General features: G+C 33.2%; 2 long non-coding RNA genes across 2 annotated transcripts; both read right to left on the bottom strand.

Moving 5' to 3' along the window:
- Positions 1-4,296: 4,296 nt before the first annotated feature.
- LOC149077607 (uncharacterized) lies at positions 4,297-4,791 on the bottom strand. The gene is made up of 2 exons (XR_016194179.1): positions 4,656-4,791; positions 4,297-4,408 (listed from the first exon to the last, which is right to left on the bottom strand). It is a non-coding gene; the product is annotated as an uncharacterized LOC149077607 (long non-coding RNA).
- Positions 4,792-7,348: 2,557 nt separating this feature from the next.
- On the bottom strand, positions 7,349-11,953 carry LOC149077606 (uncharacterized). The gene is made up of 4 exons (XR_016194177.1): positions 11,844-11,953; positions 9,261-9,311; positions 7,525-7,611; positions 7,349-7,432 (listed from the first exon to the last, which is right to left on the bottom strand). It is a non-coding gene; the product is annotated as an uncharacterized LOC149077606 (long non-coding RNA).
- Positions 11,954-14,318: the final 2,365 nt, after the last annotated feature.

The raw sequence follows: 14,318 nt of genomic DNA, 5'->3' as shown, positions 1-14,318 counted from the left end.
TAGAGATGTTTGACTATATTTGATATTTTATTATCACGTAAAATATTGTCGATATTTGTGGAAATTGATTTCTTGCCTTTTTCCCATTTTTAACTGTATTAAGTTTTATAATCAATTGATAAGTTAAACTTCCTAATTATTATCAATAAATCTGCATCGATTCGTAGTGTGGTTTGTTCAATTTATGCACATCTTGAAATAGATTAATAGAATCCAAAAATCAAAACAAGTATGATATAAATACTCACTCTCACCTGCAGCAGAAGCAAAATATTTTTTGATTTTTTTATACTGGGATGATTTTGAATATATATCAAAAATATAAAACGAATTGTACGTCATAAACTATATACAGTGCATGCCACTTAACGTCATCACATTGGGACTAGGGATTCCTGATAAACATTACCGATTATTAACTATTTATGAAAAAAAAAAAAACACCAGTTGTGAATACGATGACCATATGTCCCGTTTGGTTGCACGAAACGCATGACAGTGGGAGGGACAACTCCATTTTTTTTCTCATCGTAACAAATTTCAAAATAAAAAATCGTTCATTTCTTTGTTCTTAGGATAAAACGAATGTGGTTTCAGTTTGGATATGGTATAAAATTACAAAATAAGTGTTATTTCATGAATATTTTGGCAGAAACAATTTTATTGCCAATTTTATATATATAAAATTTGAATATTTTAGTACTGAACTAGACATTGCGCACTTGAAACTAATCCTTGTATCAACATGCTCTTCACATATTATTGCCCTAAAAGTTTTCTGTGCAATCCGTGCAGTTTTAGAAAAATTCTGTGGAAACTTTATCAGATACGATTGTTTACGCGAAAGAAACACGCATTTTTCGTTAAAAATTCTTGATATTCTCAATTCAAAATATGTAAATATAAAAATTTCAAACGTATTACTTAGTTTTTAGTTCATTACAAAGCAAGAACTGTCTAAAATACAGTGGGGAAGTTTCACAGAGGTATTTTGAAAAATGTTCGAACTATGAAGTTTTTCGTGAAGTCAAAAAGCAAACGGAAAACACAAATCTTCAGAAAATGCATTGAAGGATTTTATTACCGGATCCCTTGAGGAAGTCTTCCGGCGAAGGAACAGTGAATGTAGTCAGTTGAAAGTAACTGACCATCAACTGTACAAAGGGGCTTTTTTACCTCACATATACCTTCACTATAGGAAAGAAATTGCAAAAGAAGAACTACACTTACATTTATCATAGCTGCTATTACAGTCCGATTAAGACAATGTGAACTGAGTACGGAAATTTTCTCAATTAGGGGAGCCTTCTGATACGCCACATAGTCTTGCAGATTGATAACGGTAACTTAAAGGGGAAATTTTTGAGCCTTATTCAACCTTAGCCTCTCAAGATAGGCCAAAAAAAAAAGAGAAAAAACTTTAGGTCGGTATTAAACTGAAAATTTTACAAACGTTCTTTTATGAAACTTGCAAAATTCAACCAATAGGCTTATCTATTTACATTCGAGTAAATACGATCGATAAGCTTATTGGCTGCCATTTCTCAAATTTTATGAAATAACTTTTGTAACTACTATAGTGCAATACCTGCTGCAGACGAAAAAAATTGATAGCATTAACCATCCTGATAAATAAAGTATTTTTTTTTATGTTATGATTAAGGTCCATTCCTTACTTTGCTAGAGTGATAAAAATGCTCGAATAATAACATCATCCGTGATTCCAATAAGCTTCGTCTCTATACTTTACATTATAAGTCAGAAGAAATACGTAGGGCTTTCTCGCTTAATTTAGGAATTGCATTTAACCGCTTTTGGACATTACTTTTAAATATGATGGAAAGTATTTAACTTAAATTCAATTTTTTTTTACGTTTCAACAAAAAAATAACTGCGTAGTCGTAAAAAAGTTCTGTATTCACGTCATAGATATTGATTCCAATATATGCACGCTCGTACACAAAATTGCACAGATATCACCAAGTAGTACATGCAACACAAACTATGTATCACATAAAATATATATTTTACGCACACACAGATGATATTATAGTCGAGTGAAGCTGCATCTAAGCTATATTTATACTTGCAATTGATATGCATTTGTGACACTTACATTATCTTTGATTTCATCGATAAATTCTTTGACGGCGGAAGATATCACTGCATAAGCGACTTTTCCATCATCATCGATTATTTCAATCGACCTTTTGACAACCTAAGAAAAATGAAAAGTAAGAGTTCCTTTGTAAGATAGACTCTATTTTACCAGCAAAATATTAAATATATGCGTTTTCTGAAGCATTATATTAAACATTTTATATATTAAGTTTCCGTGATATTTAGGATAAGTTCTGATCAGTGAGAGCGGGGGTTGTATTCAACTATTATTTAATGGGACGCTAAATGTACTTGCAACCAACTTTGGCGGTTGAAGCTACGTTAACACCCTTTCTGACGAGGTGAGCTCATTTATATCATTCTAACTCACTTTAATAGTTCTTTCAACTAGTGCGATGCGTCACAAGACAAATCTGGAGTCACCCAATTGATGGTTAGAGGAAAGAGTAATTTCTGTTTGGTGCCAAGGATTCACTACTTTGACAGATTTCAAAAATATTCATAGACGGTGCATAGCAAACAGGGAGTATGGAATTTTACTGGTGAACCGTTGATCCTAGAGGTATACTTCCAATTATAAAAAGTTTCATAACAACGTGTAGTACTTGGATATGTTATTCATGTTTCAAGGGGTTGTATAGTTATTACACAATAAAAATAACTTATTAACTTTTAATACAGTTCCCGTGTGCCCCAAAACCCAATTAGAAAGTTGTTGCTCTGTTTGTCCTGATGCCAACAGAAAACATTCCACGTCGCAATATTTGTTGATATATAAATTCGAACAACAGAGGAAAGTTGGGGAAAACAGCTCTAAATGCGGAAAAACCGTTTTAACCGAATTTAGCGCTGTTTTTTTCCCCAAAGTTTGTCCGTTTTTCGAATTCGAATATCTCAAGTGAATATTTTTCTTTAGTGAAGGCCTCTTCTTATATGGGGGAGAGGAGAAATCAAGACGAATATCGAAAACTGGAATTATTCACTGGTATCCCATATCATCAACAACCCTCTTCTTGCGACATGATGCCATTGAAACATCGCTGTTTTTTTGCTAAACTCGCCAAGTTCATCGCCAACTTAGTGCAATTTACAGGAAAAAAATACTTATTCTGGACCTAATTATACGTTTTACATAGAATAAAGGCTATTTACATTCTTTCGAGCAAAAAATGGAGCAACCAACATCGTCGTTGACTGTTTGAACTATTTGCATATACTTCGTAACAATACTTTCGCAAAAATTAGACACTGTATATAATGTATATGTATATTTTACACAAGATAACACCGGAATTTTTTCTACTTACGAGTATCTGTAAAGATAATGCAAAAACTTTGTTAAATATTCAGTCATTTATGTTTGGCGTTCTCTTTTGCTTGTTTAATCACTACCGACATTGTGGAATGGAAATTGATAATATCAACCGTTTCAAAAACGATAATATATAAATAAAAAAAATTAACATGCATTCTATAAATGCATTGATCATATAGCGTCAATTTTATAAATCGATCACACATAAACATATTGATTTATTCCTCCTAAGTGTTCAATATCGGGCAAATTTGTACGAATACTCACAAATTTAACGATTGCTTTCACGATTTCACCATCGCCGTCAATGTCCAATTTCTTTATAACTTCCTATTAATAATAAAGAAAATCATATGTGTCATGGAAATGATATAAAACTCATAATGTACTGTTATTTTGAAAGAAAAAATAATAATCAGAATTGGCTGCTAATTATCATGTTATCTGTTCTTTTTTTACTGTATTTTATCCCAACAGATATTGTGTGAACTGTGCTCGATCAACTTCATAACATTGGTAATATACAACAATAATTTTCAATTGCTGCTACTTTTTTTTTCTTATTACAATCATAATACAGTTTTTTCATTGAAATATTATTGTGAGGATGTGTTTACGCTTTGTAACTACTTACTTTTACCTACAAAAGAAAGGAAACCAAAAGTTTATATTAGCAAAAAAAATGGTGGAAAGTTCAAATGCAGTAATGAGTATATCATGGGAAATTGATTAAATTTTAAGAATAAAATATAACTGAGAAATATACGAAAAAGAAATTTCTTTGCGAGAAATGAAGTTATAAAATTATTCAAATAATATGAAAAGCTATTCTTTGTGTCGCATTGAGAATATTGAGATACTTACGATTCTCTCAATTTCTTTTGTAACATCCTTGACAATGTTCTTCACCTCATCTTTGACGACATTACCTTTGTCATCGACCAATTTCTTTCCGTCTGATGATTTTTTAACCTTTGAAAAACAGAGATATTAATTGCATAAATAATATATTGCATCATTAGCAGTCAGATTTTTGTGCGAAATATTTCTCAAAGAAAAGATATCTCAAGCAATTTTTTTTAAATTTTTTTCAAACAGTTACTTTATTCGAATTACTTCACTCGATACATAAGTTTATATGATTGAATATATATTTCTGAAAATTTGGGTTTATAGATAATTTATGAAACATCTACTCTGAAGAGAAGTGGACACTTACTTTTCTAAAGATGATTCGAACAACTTTTGAAACCGTTTTATCATCTTTCACGTCATAAGGCTTCAGTTCATCCTTCATTAAAATAACATCGAAAGAAAAAGAAGAAAACATCAAAGTTACGATTGTTTAATAAAATGCCCACTTCACGAAAAAGTTACTTACCTTAAAATTAATGATATAATCGTCGAATATTTCAGAAAAACATCAAGACGACGATGTTTTCTCGATATGTCATGCCATTAAAGCATAAATTCTCAAATACATTTTTTATTTTGTGCTTAACCTTCTTTCGGTAGCAAGGTGGACATATGCAATGTATGTGTCTGCTGTACAGCCGACAGAGAGAGGCCGATTTTTAGAAACAGCAAAGAAAGGCTCAATTTTACCAAAAAGCAGTTCACCACTTGGCGATTTTTTAAGCTTTTCTTGCCAAGCTGGTTTACGTGAGTGTCCTCTTATGCTATGGAGGTCATCTTGAACCTTCCTGTCCCTGTCCTAAAAATAGAACATGGCCCACCGATCTGTCTTAACGAAGGGATATAAGCAGATGGTTAAAGACGTGGGACGCACTCGAAAAATGCTGGTCATCTTGAACCGGTAACATCCGGAAAAAACGATGATTTTGGCGAATAAGCAGGGTGATTCTGTGCCAGCACTTCGCAGACGAGTAGCAACCAGAAACACCGCGACTCCTGTCTGAAGAACTGCCTTTTTTAAAAAAATTGAGCAGTTGAGAGATAGACGGCTTTCTCCCCCAACCCAAGATACCAAGGAAACAGATATTACTTAATAGACTTATTCTGAATATTGATAAATGTTTTGATCTTCCATTCACTCACAAAAAGAATCCAATCTTTTTTACGTATAGCATTAATAATAGTAAATTACTCAGAAGAACCTCTGCGACTGATTTAGGAGTTATTTATAGTACCTATTTTAACCTTACTGATCACATTGGAAATCTTTGTTCTGTGTCATATAAAAAACTTGGCTTGCTTAAAAAAGAATGTCGAGAGACTTCAACGATAATAATACTTTAGTATCTCTTTTTAATACGCTTGTAAGATCTAAACTGGAATATGCTTGAATTATCTGGAACCCATTTCACGCTTGCCATATTATGAGTCTTGAAATTATTCAAAAAAACTTTCTAAGGTATTTCAAAAGACATGGTCCTTATAACAATATTCTATCTGCCACTTATCTACGAAACAGTTTCAATGTTATTAGTTTACAAAAACGCAGAGATTACTTGCTCGTTATTTTCTTCAAGAAACTGTTGACTAACCAAATTGATTGCATACCCATTCTTAACGAAATCTGTTTCAATATCAAGTACCACAATATAAGATCTAATTGCTTATTTACCGTGAAATCATTCAATACTAATATTGGTAATTGCTGTGCCGTAAACAGATTTTCCGAATTTTACAAAAAGCTTCGTCGACATCTGGATATTTTTCATTCGTCTGTTACCGACTTTAGATTTTTGCTGCGATTGTAATTTTTGTTACTGTTTATTTGTCTTTTGTGTACTTTATCATGCAGTCGTATTTTCTATTCTGTGCTAATTTTTATTTTCACCGCAAGCTGTAACTGGGTTTAAACGTGTAGTTTTGTATTCTGAATAAATAAATAATTGCGGCCTTGGCTGCAATAGTAACTAAACAAGACTTTGAGAGCTTTTTTTCAGAGCTCCTAATTTTATAAAATGGTTCTGACATACGAAGTGACATGGAAGTTCCATTATTGATTAACTATACATCAAAGGACTTTCCCAAATTCAATATGCAAACTACGCATATTATTGTACCACGCCGGAGAAGCATTGTGAACTACTACTAATTAATAGTATATGCGCACCTCGTACGCATTCTCCCGCGGAATTTATAACAAATCGGTTTATGCTCGGATTGCCTGTTCTGAGTGTATGTGTGGCCCCTAATGTATTAATGTTGCCAGAGTTGTGCGTCTTTCGTGTTCTGTTGCTGTTGCCATCAGTTTCTCATATATTGAAGTGAAAATTACATCATATGCCTAAACGGGATTTGTAAGGATTCCGCAGCGTTTGATCACGTGGAACCACAAAAATGTCTCGGAATTCCAGAGTTCCGTGGAACACCCATGATATATTCACATCATTTAAAAATATACAATCACATAATTTAAACGCAGGAAATTATGGTATGGTTTTTTTTTCATCCAGTCGTTACAGCATATTGTAGGGTATACACAAATGTATGGAACACCAAAATACTTACTCTTACCTATTTAAAAAAAATGAGGATTGATTTTACATGTGATTTTATATTTTGAATACTTAATAAAGTTAGAATGTTGCAATGAAAATTATGAGATTCCACAATTTGGGAATAAGAAAAAAAATTCAATTTTACTGTGATACAAATTTTACTTAATCACTAATGATTTTTGTGGCACATCATAAACAACCTAATCTAAAACCTATTGCAACTGAGGCGCAAAACTAATTAAAATGAAATAAATAAAAACTGCAAAATAAAATAAAAATAAATAAAAAATAAATAAAAATAATAAAATGAAATAAATAAAAAAAATGTGTTATTCATTCATGCAAAGCATTTGTTATAAGAAAATTCCCGAAAATCCATTTTCTTATTTACATTTTTTTACGGAGTGTTACCAATATATACAGGCAGAAGAAGGTAAGAAAAACTTACGATATCCTTGATCTCATTCAAATTCTTTTGAGAAATCTTCTGTTCGCGAATTAGATCAGAAAGATCGGATTCATCTTGCTATATAGAGGAAAAAAATAATTCAGATTTATTTGGATGATAATATGCGAATAGATCATTGATATCGGAAAACATTGATTTATTATACTTACGAGGAGTTTATTTCCATCTCCTGACGTTTTGGTAACTATTTTCTGTCCATCTGATGTGTAGATAGTTGTCGTTATGATTCTTCTGGTCTGTTGAAGAAAGTGGAAAGAAATTTTCAAATAAATATCTATATAACAACGACAATGAAATGTTCTTGAACGATATTACTTCTCAATCATATACAGGCTGATTCAAATTGTTTGCACAGGACCATCTGTGCAACCGTTGACATTAGAATAAAATACATTAAAATGCCCTCTATTGGGGACACTCGCGGGACAAAAAAAAAAATCGTTCGTGAAAAAGAGCTGACCGGGGGAGGGAGGTTTGCCTGTAAAATGCAGTATTAGCAATAACAGAAATAGTTATGTGAAAATGAACGAAATTATTTTAATATGAGATGCGTTAACTCATGAAAGTACATAATTATTGCATAGATACGGAAATTATAATTACAGAGGAAATATTTTACAAAGTTTGCACACGGAACGATGTTTGATGGATTTTGCTGAGCATTCCAACCCTTTCAAAATGTATTTTAAGTTGTGAGGCTAAATCCGATGTCTTTCCGTCATTGTGTTTACAAGAAAATATATTTCATTCGACAAGGATTTAGAGAGCGACTGTTATTAGAGCTGACTATAATATTAAGCATCGTGGAAACAATGTGTAAAATATACGAGCATAACCAGCAATGGGTGATTTCAGATTCTAAAGTGGCATCAGAGTTGCCGAACATTGCAAACGTCAAGCCTAAATTTCATTGGCAAGTAGTCAAAAAGCGGATCAAATGTTAGACTTTCCCTTGCCATCTAGCGAGTATAACTTGAACCAAAGTTGCAACTGTTGGTGAGCGTGCAGGAGTTTAGTCCAATGTGGAACAGATGATGAAAATGGTGTCCGTGACCGTATCTGGGAGTGACCGTTAAGCAGGGGATTAAAACACATTATTTACAGGCTTTTTTTCTGTATCATGGATAGGGTTTTTGCCGGGAAATTATTATTTGACCCAAAAAGAAAGGAGTGACCTTTACGAGAGATTTTACTGTACTGGCAGGGGATGCATCCGATTTACGAATTTTTGCATAAAACGTGCTTAGACACTTTCCTTCATAAATGTATTTGTTTTTACATTTTCATTCGAAAACAGCTTGAAAAAAAAAAGTTGTTATGTCATGAATTTTCTATTCATATAAAATTCGGCATAAAACCTCGTAAAGCTCATTGGTATTGTATGAGGTTTTGTGCAGAATTCTCTCTAAAACTTCCAAGTAGCTGGAATTTTTCTTAAAAATAATTTTAGAATTCTGCTAGAAAATGTGACTACCAAAAGCGTTTTTATCAGTGAATTGTGCATAATAATTCATACAGATTATTTCTCCAATTATATATTCTCTGCTATTTCTCAATTTTTTCCCTCCATGTACTCGTATTTATTTTGTGCTAGTACTCAAATTATTTTTCTCATTCATTTGGTTCTTTTTTTTCCAGTCAGCCAATTTCTTCTAATTTTATTAATTTCTTTGAAGGTACGCAAATGTTTTCTCCCATTTCCGCAACTCGGCGAATTTGTTCGATTGCCTTTCATCGGTTCATAGCTTTGAAAAGTTGAAAGACCACTGGTTTTGACCTCTTGTGATTTTGAGGTATTGCAACAAAAGAAACGGAATTAACAAACTATTTTATAAAGTTGTTATTGAAGTTCATATAATTGTTAAAAGTTGATCAATACACTTACTGTGTATTTGGTTCTTTTCCGTGTTCTTGTCTTGCCTCCATCGGTGGATACCTATTCAAAACGAAACGTATCATAAGAGAACATTCACATCTTTAGTTTTCATGAATAAGTAGTAGCCTATCAGGACTACTTTTGATATTAATGAGTAGGGCTAGGATTCCTATGACTTTGCATGTTTTTATGCATTTTGCATATTTCGCTATTTTTACGCTATGGAGCACTTTCTCATGATTTTCAGAAATTTTGGGGTATTTTTTCTTGATCTCTTCAGAATTTAAGGCCTAGTTTCATATTTTGGAGCATTATTTCCCATATTTCAGCATAACAATTAACCTTACAGTGCATACTGTTGCCGATTGGCAACATCTACTTTAAGCATGTTTCTTTTCCCGTTGCCAATTGGCAACTTCGTGCTTGAGACTTCCATTATTCCCATTTTTCATTTACATTCGAAAGCCATTGATAGATGGCAATGAAACTCCTCAGTTAAAAAAAAGGAATGTAAATCTTCTGTAATCTTCTGTTAAAAAAAGAAAAGCATGCGCTGTGAAGGGCCGAAATGATTTATTTCCACTTATTTTTTTCACGTTCAAGTTTGCAACCCAATTTTTTTTCTTCTATAGTTTGAATTACAATGAAGGTAATTATGAATTTGGAAAGTAATAATACTTCAAAAATCTATTTTACGTCCTCTTTAAGACCCTGTACAAGGAGTACAATGAATGAATGAACGCAAGGGTCTTTGCCACCGGACTTATCACGTTGCGGAGATCTCTTCCAGCCCAGCTTCGTGGCAGAGTCTGGAACAAAGTGAGTGCACCTAACAGTCTGAGTGTGTAGCTAGTGTTCTGTATAGTGTTCAGTGCTGCCACCTATACTTCAAATTGTGAGTGAAGTGTAATGATTGAATATTTGTAACGTTGTAGGCCTGTTGCTCTCTGTGGCGAGACTTTTTAACAAGGAGATCGACTCGCATTCACGCCTTAAAGTTGGGAACCACAGAAAACCAACTTCAGCGGACACCACTGGGGTCCCGGTGAGGCCCGAACCCGGATCCTCGTGATGCGAGTCCGTCACTATGACCACTCGACTATGGTGGTCGGCATTGTATAAGGAGTACGATGCGGAATAGATTTTTTTTTTAATATTTTTCCCGGCTTTCTATAGGCTTAATTAATTATGGATAAAATTATCAGATCAAAATAAAAAAAAATCATGCATTATAGGGTTAAGAGGAATTTTCCCCTCCAAAGCTCTTCTCTAGCTTCATTTCCCACAATTGGTGACTGTTGAAGTAATTGGTAATTTTACTTGCCTTGATGTCATTACTTGACATCGTTTTTGGCAATAATTAGTGGTTTTCGGTGATATTAGTGACTATTGGTGGTTTTCAACAATATTAGCGATTATTGGTGTTTTTTCGGCAATATTAGCGATTATTGGTGGTTTTTCGGCAATATTAGTGACTATTGGCAATTTTAATTGTATACCTTTAGCATTATTTTTGACAACGTTTGGCAATTTCCTGTATTTTCCCGTATTTTTCTCAAGGAAATATGATCGCCTATTTATAAAAAGGACATTTTTATTTTGGACATAAATTAATTTTTATGGATCATATTCTGTTGGCATTTAGGTCAAATATATCTTAGCCATACTAATGAGATACTTTTAAGTTGGAAAAATATATATAGGTCTAATGAAAAATTTTCGAAAATTCTAATTTAGTAAATTCAGTGACATTAAAAATACCGTGGTTTGCGAAAAAGTTTTTTTCGGTAGTGGTTCACATTTTTGTCAATAGAGGACACCATAAGAAAGCCAGGCAATAGTGATTGGGCCTGAATTGAACTTTTCTTCAACTACTTTAGTGTCCATAACGTTCATCAGATTCGTGGCTGACGTAAAACAACTTCACCAATGGTGCTTTATCCACTAATGTCAACACCACAATAAAAACCTTATGTAAGTGCCAATAACAGGAAAATCAGTCTGAGTAGCGCAGTGGTAAGATGCTCTTCACCACCATGTAGGTGTCTACGGGTCGATGTTGGTAAAGTACACGGATAACAAGTTCTTTACCTACCAAACTTGGGGTGATCACCGGTAGATAGAGCTTTCATTTCCGACTTAACTCGATGGATAGCAAGTAAATTGCAGTATGGAGATATGACTGGAGTTGGTGTGCTTAAAGCAAATTTTTGACAGGAAAATTCAGAAATGAGTTGTTGATCGTACGTATACCATGTATTTTGCATATTTCCAAGTGATTTGCTTTCATGCAGCACCCTCTATCGCAAAAATTCACACTAATATTTTTTTCTGCAAAAAAAAAAAATCCCCTTTCGTGAAAACCTTTTCGCAAACCGCATTAAAATATGCGGTTTGAAAATACCCGTAGCGAAATATATATAAAATTTTCAATTTTTATGAATTTTTAAGCCATTTATGAATTTATGGGGCATAATTTATATATGATTATATCTTTATAATTAAAATATTATAGTAAATTGAATACTCAGTTTGAAATACTAATTAAGTAATTGATTACTCTATGATTTGTGGACATATACAATGACTCACGTAATCCGTTAAATCGTATTCATCGCTGCTGTCTGAGCTGTCATCGCCTCCATCACTTGTGACCGTAATCTTGTGTAAATTTTTCTTACGGTCTTTACGATTCTGTAAAATGCATATAATCAATTAAATGTGAAAAGTAAGACTATATATTTGAATTTAAAAAAAAAGATTTCATTATGTTGAATTAAATATATATAAACACAAAGAGAGGAGAGAATTTAAAAAAAAACTGCAATTATATATAACTTTAAATCAATTAACCTAAACACGGTACCGAAGCAGAAACTCGGCCTGCATCAGAAATACTGAATAAAAAGTACCGGCAAAGTAAATATTTTGGATAATTACGATAATTTGGAACCGAAACGGTTAACAAACTTGGGTCGCAGGAGATTCTGACACACATGGGTTGTACAAACTCATTTACAGCCAGGGATTCTTATGGGCTATGACCCAAACTCTGATTCCCATAGGCTTTAGAGGTGAAGAAGTCGTACAAATCCACTTATAGCCATAGATTCTTGAGGTGTGAGTTATCCCCGCAGGGACTTTTGCGATGGGTTGTTCAAATCCACTTACAGCCAGGAATTCTTTAGCTATGGGTTATGATTCAAGCTTGATTCGCATAAGCTTTAGGGTTGACGTATACTATATAGTTGGTACAAATCCTTTTACAGCCATGGATTCTTGATCTATGAGTCACGACCCAAACCTCATTCACAGGAGCTTTCGAGATGGGTTGTTCAAATCCACTAACAGACAGGGTGCGCTTTAGCTATGGCTTATGACCCAAATTTCATTCGCAAAGGCTTTACATCCATGATGTTCTTAAGTCAGCCACCTCGTTGGGCAATTTGCCTGTTGTGGCGTTGTATTTGTATTTGTATAGAGATGGGTGGTACAAACCCATTTATAGCCCATGAATTCTTGAACTGTGGGTCATGACCCAAACCTGATTCGCAGCAGCTTCCTAGACGAGGTGTACAAATCCACTTGCTAGCCTGTTATAAATGCACGTATTGCGTCATTAGTTTCACTAATTTCGGAAAACAAACAGTCACTGAGTTGAACGGGTCACAAAGCTGATCGTAGTTGATTTTGGGTTCCTTCTTAAAAAGGTTACAAATCCCAGAATTAAATCATGTTTTTTCATTTTCAAGAACACCATTTTATACACACAACTATGTCATTATTTTGGAAGATGTTTGAAAAATCCCATACAATTCATTTGCAATGCGTTCAATAAGAAAAATATTTTAAAAAATGATTTTATTTGTGGATAAAAAAAAATTACTACCAGCATAATGTTTCTAAAAAGTTGAGGAATTACAAATATATTTATTATTACGTTATGAAAATTTTCAAGTACTTACTTCCACCTGCAAAATGTATCAAAATGCGATTCATTATGAGAGTAAGAATGCCTGAATTATTTGAAATAATTTCAAGTAACTTTGTGGCTTCAGAAATTAGACTCTTATTGACTCTTAATTTGACTTTTGAATTGACTTTTCGTTGACTCTTGATTAGGAAAAGATCAATGACAGAATTTCATAATATATTACCAGAATGATATATACAGGGTGTCCCCTAAATTTGGTCGCCTTATAAAAAAATCATAAAATATTAATCAATTGACATACCGTGGGATGCTCCGTCAGACATCAATTAGCATAATTTTTCGACACAAGGAGAGAAAAAGGGTTAAAATTCTTACGAACAGGAGGCAATGCATAGCGTTGTTTTCTAATAATCTCAAATTGAAGGATTAAATTATCCGTTTAAAAGAGCACGGGAATCAACTTGCAGCTTATGAAAAAAATTTCCCAGGCAACACTGAATGGCAATTAAATAACGGCTTCGTTGCATTATGAAGTCTCTTTGGAAGATGCGATGTCGGCACTAGTGAAAAACGCACATTTGGTGAAGCTACTTTTATCTGTAGAAGTTTTTCATGTGCTTTGTTAACGTGGTGCCAAATAAAGTCACCCATTGGAGAGAACTTTACGAATTTTTTTGACCGTGATGAAAAAATCCGATTTTTTGACAAGTTTAAGGACGCAACTCCCTCTCCACCCACAGTACGTCAATTTGTTGATATTTTATAATTTTTAAAATCCGTCCAATTTTATGGGAAACCCATATACCCGTATCTAATAGATTTTAATCATTTGTAATTAATAATCATTGTAATACAAATGATTGATGTAATCAATTCCTTTACTTACAAAATCTGGATTTTCTTTGATGAAATTTTCAGTAAGTTTGGATGCTTCGGACGGATCTGGTTTTCCGTTGTCGTCGAACAATTTCTTTGAATTCCCGGATTTCTAATTGGATAGAATATGCAAAATTACTCTTTGAAAATGCAACCAGGAAAAGAAATGCGCGAAAACTATTCGGATGGGTGGTTTGTTATAATTTAATTACACTTGAACCTTCTTTATAATGTTTTTTTCTTAAAAAAATATTTGG

The sequence above is a fragment of the Pholcus phalangioides genome, unplaced genomic scaffold (assembly GCF_987345545.1).
Source record: "Pholcus phalangioides strain wild (caught in Gottingen) unplaced genomic scaffold, Ppha-v1.0 ptg000015l_1, whole genome shotgun sequence".
Classification (NCBI taxonomy): domain Eukaryota; kingdom Metazoa; phylum Arthropoda; class Arachnida; order Araneae; family Pholcidae; genus Pholcus; species Pholcus phalangioides.
This window is presented reverse-complemented; position numbering and strand designations above follow the sequence as displayed.